Genomic DNA, 6000 nt, shown 5'->3' with positions numbered 1-6000 from the left:
TGAAGAGTCGGCAACATTTTAGCTACCTGATTCATCGACAGCTATAGAGTAATGGATTATGTGCTCGGTGGTACGAGGAAACAGAGGTGTGTGGCCAGCCAACAAAGCAAGGCTGCCCACAGCTGTGCCCGTGGCTCTCCGAGGCTGTGATTCAGAAGTTGTTCAGTCTAGTCTCCATCCCCTGGGAGAGCTGGGAGTCTGTTTGGTTTGGCCAGTCGTGAGCTCCAGGCAGAGCCAAGAGCAGCTCACAGGGGGAAGTACATGCCTGAAGCTGCCTCATCCCCTTTTCTCTGCACCCGGCTTTGCCCTGCCCAGGGAGGGAAATTTTTAGACTTAACTTTTCTCAGTGCCTTCTAAAGATAGCTGTTCTTTTAGCTAGCGTTCACACACACACATGCACACGCACGTGCACACGCACGTGCACACATGAACATACAGCAATACCATCATGAATGCTTTAAACTGACAAATCAAGTGATATAATGCTAACTGTTGAGTCCTTTCCCCAGAAATCAGTCTCCCATATTGTCTCTTGTGTCTTCTCCCAACTCTCTCTGATTTATGCATAGGACATGTATGAACGCCTTCCTTCTGCTCCTACACACATGACAGCACACCATCTAACTTTCCTGGACGTCCTGTGGGACACTTGTCTGTACCTTAGTCTTTAAAATGGCTGCTCACTGTCTCACCGTTCTCCATCGTGCCTCAGTTTACTCACCTCCCTTACTGAGGAGCCCTACCGTCTCCAGTCTCCAGTGCGTTGGGTTTTTTTTTTTTCTCTTAGAAACAACACTCAAGCGAACACGTCTGAGTGTTCAGCCTGTTTCAGTGATCTTCCCTCTCCTAGTCATCACTGTATTCCATACTGAAAGACTTGCTCCGTGCCCGTTCACTGCCAAGCATCTTCCCATAGAAATAAGCGATCGCAAGGAAGCTGTCTGTCCAGTTGGCACAGATGTGTGATCGAGGACAGTGGAGGACAAGGCACTGGATCAAGTCACTTGGACAAGGCACTCCAAGGAAACCAACACCACAAGACAACACTCTGACCCAAAGAACCCCACCTGTCAGAAGAGCCAATAGCTGCAGACCATCTGAGAGCCCTGACGAGTGTAAGTTGTTGGGAATAAAGTTGAGTGGCTCTGAGGCCTTCTAAAGAGGAACATGAGAGTAGCCAGACCAGCTTGGCGTGTGAGCTCTTAGCTATTTAGCTTTCTCATACTTGGGATAATGCAGGTCAAGTCCCCGAAGAAAATCTACTGCACCCAGATTGTTCTGTCTTCCAAATATATGTGCTTAATTCATCCGGGCATGGCTGGTTGGTTTCTGCACAGTATGAGGCTTTGCTTTAGTGGGGAGATAGCATTTGCTAGCCCTCTGTAGTGCCACAAAGAGAAAAGAGAGTAAAAACTGTCAACAAAGTATCTTCCAGCAAAATCGAACCATATAAACCCCCAGAGGTGTTTAAACACAGTCCTTTCCTCCATGGGACAAAGGTCTTAAAAAGTGCAAAGTGGGGGCTTTGCAAGATGGGTGGGAAGGGGAGTCAGGACTTCAGTCCTGTCTTGTTTCTTTACAGAACATAATAGTATTTTTGGTTTCTCTTGAACTGATTTCATTTAAAATAGAAACAGAAAGTGAAGACGCACTTCTTGCTTCCCCTTTCCAGCCAGCCTTGACTGAATTTACATCTGAACAGGGAGCGTTTCCTCCCTGCCTCATGACTATATACTTCTGGAGGGCGGGCTGAGAACGAGTTCTCAGAGGGGAAGTGGCTAGACGGAGCCCCCAAGAGACTGACTGTGCCCTTGTGTCTCTTCCAAATGACATAAAAATACTGACTGAAGCTTCCAGGAGGCAGGGGGTAGAGGATGCAGGTCCATCCTAATGGGAGAGGAGGAAGCAGCCGTTACAGACCCACATTCCAGGAATCAGGGCCAAGCCAGATCACAGCAGATGGCCTAAGCAACCGGGCTCCCCTGGTCCACAGCTTCACCCGGTAAAGGGTCTAAGGAGCGCTGTCCATGTTTCCTCGGATGCTTTACGACCTGGCCAGACAGGCAGCTCAGGAGCCACAGGCATCCAGATCCACACAGCCGTTAAGTGTTGAGGTTGTTCTGGTTATTCAATGACACGGAAAGACTCAGGAAGAGCAGGCCCTTGCCCCAGCTTCACACACTGTCCAAGTGTGGAGCCCACACATGAGGCTGTCCTCTGGGCACCCAGTGAGCCCATGGCTGCAGGCACTAGTAGCTGGAGTTGTTCCAGTCCTAGCTGTGGCTCATCCTAACACAGCAAGTCTCAGTCTTACTGTAAGTCTGGGGTTTGCCTCTATGATCTCAACAGTGAAATGGGGATAGGGAGGCCCCTGAGACATGTGAAGTGCTTTGCTTAGGGCCAAATGGACTCAAAGCCAGCACTCACCATACCTCACCCACGTGAGCTCCACATAGCTGAATCCCCATTTCTGATTGCTCTCCTGGGTCCAGTGCCTCCCACACGAGTCTGTCTACCCTGGGGGCGCCTTCAGCACAGTTAGGAACTGTTTCGTTGCTATCTCTCTGGGAGCCGGACATGTGCCGGGTGCCTAGGGAAACATTTATGGGTCTTAACCGGGGAAACCTGGGATGCTGCACCAGTTTTTTGAGAAGGTGAGGAGGTGACCCTTGGCTCTCTCACACTTCCGCTCTCACCAGGTCTGGAGACAGGGTTCCCTCTTAGACAACAAGGGAGAAAATAGCTGTAACAGCTGCCTCATGAGATTCCCCTTGGGCTGGGTCAGGCGTACCCACCTAGCGAGTCAGGGTGTTCATTCACCAAGCATACTGGTCGGCAGTCACTACTGTCTATATACCCTGTCTATTGGAGAGGTTCTAGGAAAACAAAGCCAAAGAAAAGGATGATTCTTGCTTGAGAGCTCGCAAAGGCAATACTGGTGATGAGCTCTAGGACATCTGGACAAATCACAGGACTCAAAGCCTCAGCTTACCCATCTGTAAGATGGGAGCAATTAGCATTCGTCTTGTAAGGTTCCGAAGAGTAAGTATTGTAGGTGAAGTCCCTAACGTGCCTTAAGCACTCAGTAAACAACTACATTGTTCCCCTTTCACACAGTGAGAAGCTAGCTTTGGGTGAAGACTTCCTATAGAGAGCTTCCTCTGTGAGTCCCAGTGACCTCTTCCCCTGGCTTCAGGCCAAGTGTCCCCTTTTGCCACTGCACCTAGGACCTCTAAGGCCACACACACCCCACTCCCATGTTGCCTTCAAACCATCATGGACAGGGTCTTGGGTGAAACAAAGCCTCAAAGAAGGTCTTTCTGTTCACCAAGTGGATGCCAAGCAACCATTCACTTCAAGACAAAGAAATTAAATCAGCCACCTGCCTTCACCATGTATGCAGCACCTCATTATTCACTGGCATACTTGCCTCAGGTAGCAAATATGTCCAGAAGTGTGTGTGTGTGTGTGTGTGTGTGTGTGTGTGTGTGTGTGATGGGGGAGGGTGAGTTGGGGGAATAGGGAGGTAGGACGATGGCAAAGGGTGTGCATGCACTGGAGAACTGAAGGGGAAATATCAAGAGAGAAGCCATCCTGCACCGACAGAAAAGCTTTAAGGCATGACAGCAGCCACATGCAGCGGGCTGGGCATGAGAAAAAGAAAGTGCCATCGAGATCAAATCCCCTTTCACATCCATAGCCTCATCTACTGGCTGAGATCAGAGACTCTGAGACCCGGAAAGAATCTCAACTAACATTCTGCCATCACAGCCACCGCTGCTGTCGCCGTGGGCTACGCGCGCCCTCCGCCCCAGCTGTGATGTAACTGGACTCAGTCCAGCTTAACATCCAGGGTTAAAAATGGTTCTCTGTGGGAGAACATGAGACTTGGTATTTTTCACATGATTGCATTTTTAAGTTTGTGAATATGGGGTACACATGTGCGCGTGCGCACGTGGAGGCCAGAGATCACTCAGGGAGTCTCCTTCTATTGTCCTCCACCTTTGAAAAAAAAATTATCATAGAGGCAGGGGGGAGGAGGAATGGAATGAGGGATTTGTGGAGGGGAAACCGGGAAGGGGGACCACATTTGAAATGTAAATAAATAAAATAATCAATAAAAAATTATCTTTATGACTATGGGTGCTTCGCCTGCTTGTATGTCTGTATACTATATGTAGGTGGTGCGTGCCCCTGCAGGCCAGAAGAATGAACCAGATCCCCTGGAACTGGAGTTACAGGTAGCTGTGAGCTGCCCTGAGGGTGCTGGGAATCGAACCCAGGTTCTTTGAAAGAGCAGCTAATGATCTTAACCTCTGAGCCTCTCTCTCGGTTCTCCTATTTTTTTTTTTTTTTGAGATAAAGTCTCCTGTTGATCCATAAGCACACAGATCTAGCTGGACTAGCTTGGTCAGCAAGCTCCTGGATCCCTGCTGTCTCTGTCTCCACGGAAGGGATCACAGGCATGTCCCACCACGTCCAGCATCGTACATAGACGCTAGGCGTCCAATCTCGGGTCCTTGTACTGTGCGGCAAAGACTTTACTGACCAGCCACCCCCGCCCTGCCATCATTAATGTTTGATGTTTATCTTTTTCTTCCCCAATCCCATAAGAACTCTTCATGAAATATTATTGATTTGTCTCACATTCTTCAGGCTCAGTCCTAGTTTCAGCCAGAAATTCGTGACTTCATCTCCTGTATGAGTTAGGAAGGTGACACGGAGAACCAGAGGAGGGGCGGGGAAGATGGACCAGAGGTTGAAAGTGTTTGTTCTCTTCCAGGGGACCTGAGCGTGCACCTACATGGGGGAAATCAATGTAACTCCGGTCCCACAGGATCTAATGGCATCTTCTGACTTCCTCCTTGGGCACCAGGCATGTACCTGGTGTACATACATACACAGGGCAAAACACTTAAACACATTTTAAAAAAAAATTTTAAAAACAAAGAAAAAAGGAAAATAATAACAAAAATAATCATGAAGTAATAAGTTCAAGGTAGTGAAGGAAACCAGGACCCTGGCAGCCCGCAGAAATCACACACAACCAAAGGGCATCCGAACCCCAGATGAGGCTGTAGGCCATCAGCCTGCAACCTCGCCCCGTAAGCACCTCTCTGCAGTCTATATTTCCAGGTTCTTCAAGCTTTGTAAATTACTGTGACACCTCAAGAAAGCACCATCACCTTTCTAACCCAGAGATGTACCATTTCTGTACCAACAGTTTGGTCACAGGCTGGGGCCTCTCTAGACCCAGCAGCCCTGGTAGAGAGCACAGGAGCGATTCCTTCCTTCCAAGCACAGATCCCAGCAAACCGTGGTTCACAGACTCTACAGTAGCTTGGGTACCTTGGCAACGGGGCACCACATCCGGAACAGATGATTCCACAGACTGCCTGTCACATGGCGTCTTTTCTGGCAGGCCTAGTCACCTTGCCAAACAGGCCTGCCCCTGTCCAACCGGCATGGAGTAGCACCTGGTAACTATTTATGCGGTGGAAAAGAAACCCACAACCAGCAGTTGGCAGAGCCAGCTGAAATGCAAGGAGTAGGGAGGGTTGCTCTGGGCTAAGTCCAAAGCAGGGGCACATTGAAGTCAGAACATCACACTCGATGTTGCCTGGCCTCTGGGCATGGCTGAGGATACTTACTGAAAGGCTGGAAGAATCTTAATAGACAACAAAGCCAAATGACCACAGGCTGATGAGGATACACTGGCTAAAACAGCATGTGACATCCACTCCAGAGGAAGTGGTAACAGCAGCTTTCTGCTGAAGTCTCCTGCTGGCAGACCAGACAACCTCAGGCAAACTGATGTCTTCTCGTCTTTGGTGGCACAGTGCTGCCTGGTCAAGTTGACAGAGGGCTACAGAGAAGCCAAGCCAGACCATCCCTGCAAGGCAAGTTCCAGTACACCAGGCTAACACCTGGGCCAACCTGGTGCAGAGATAGGAAATCTCCATGGGCAGGGTTCATGTTTCTACCAGTTATCCTTTCGTG

This window comes from Grammomys surdaster, unplaced genomic scaffold (genome assembly GCF_004785775.1).
Source record: "Grammomys surdaster isolate TR1022 unplaced genomic scaffold, NIH_TR_1.0 66, whole genome shotgun sequence".
NCBI lineage: Eukaryota > Metazoa > Chordata > Mammalia > Rodentia > Muridae > Grammomys > Grammomys surdaster.
The sequence above is the reverse complement of the archived record's forward strand: the minus strand, read 5'-3'. Positions refer to the sequence as shown.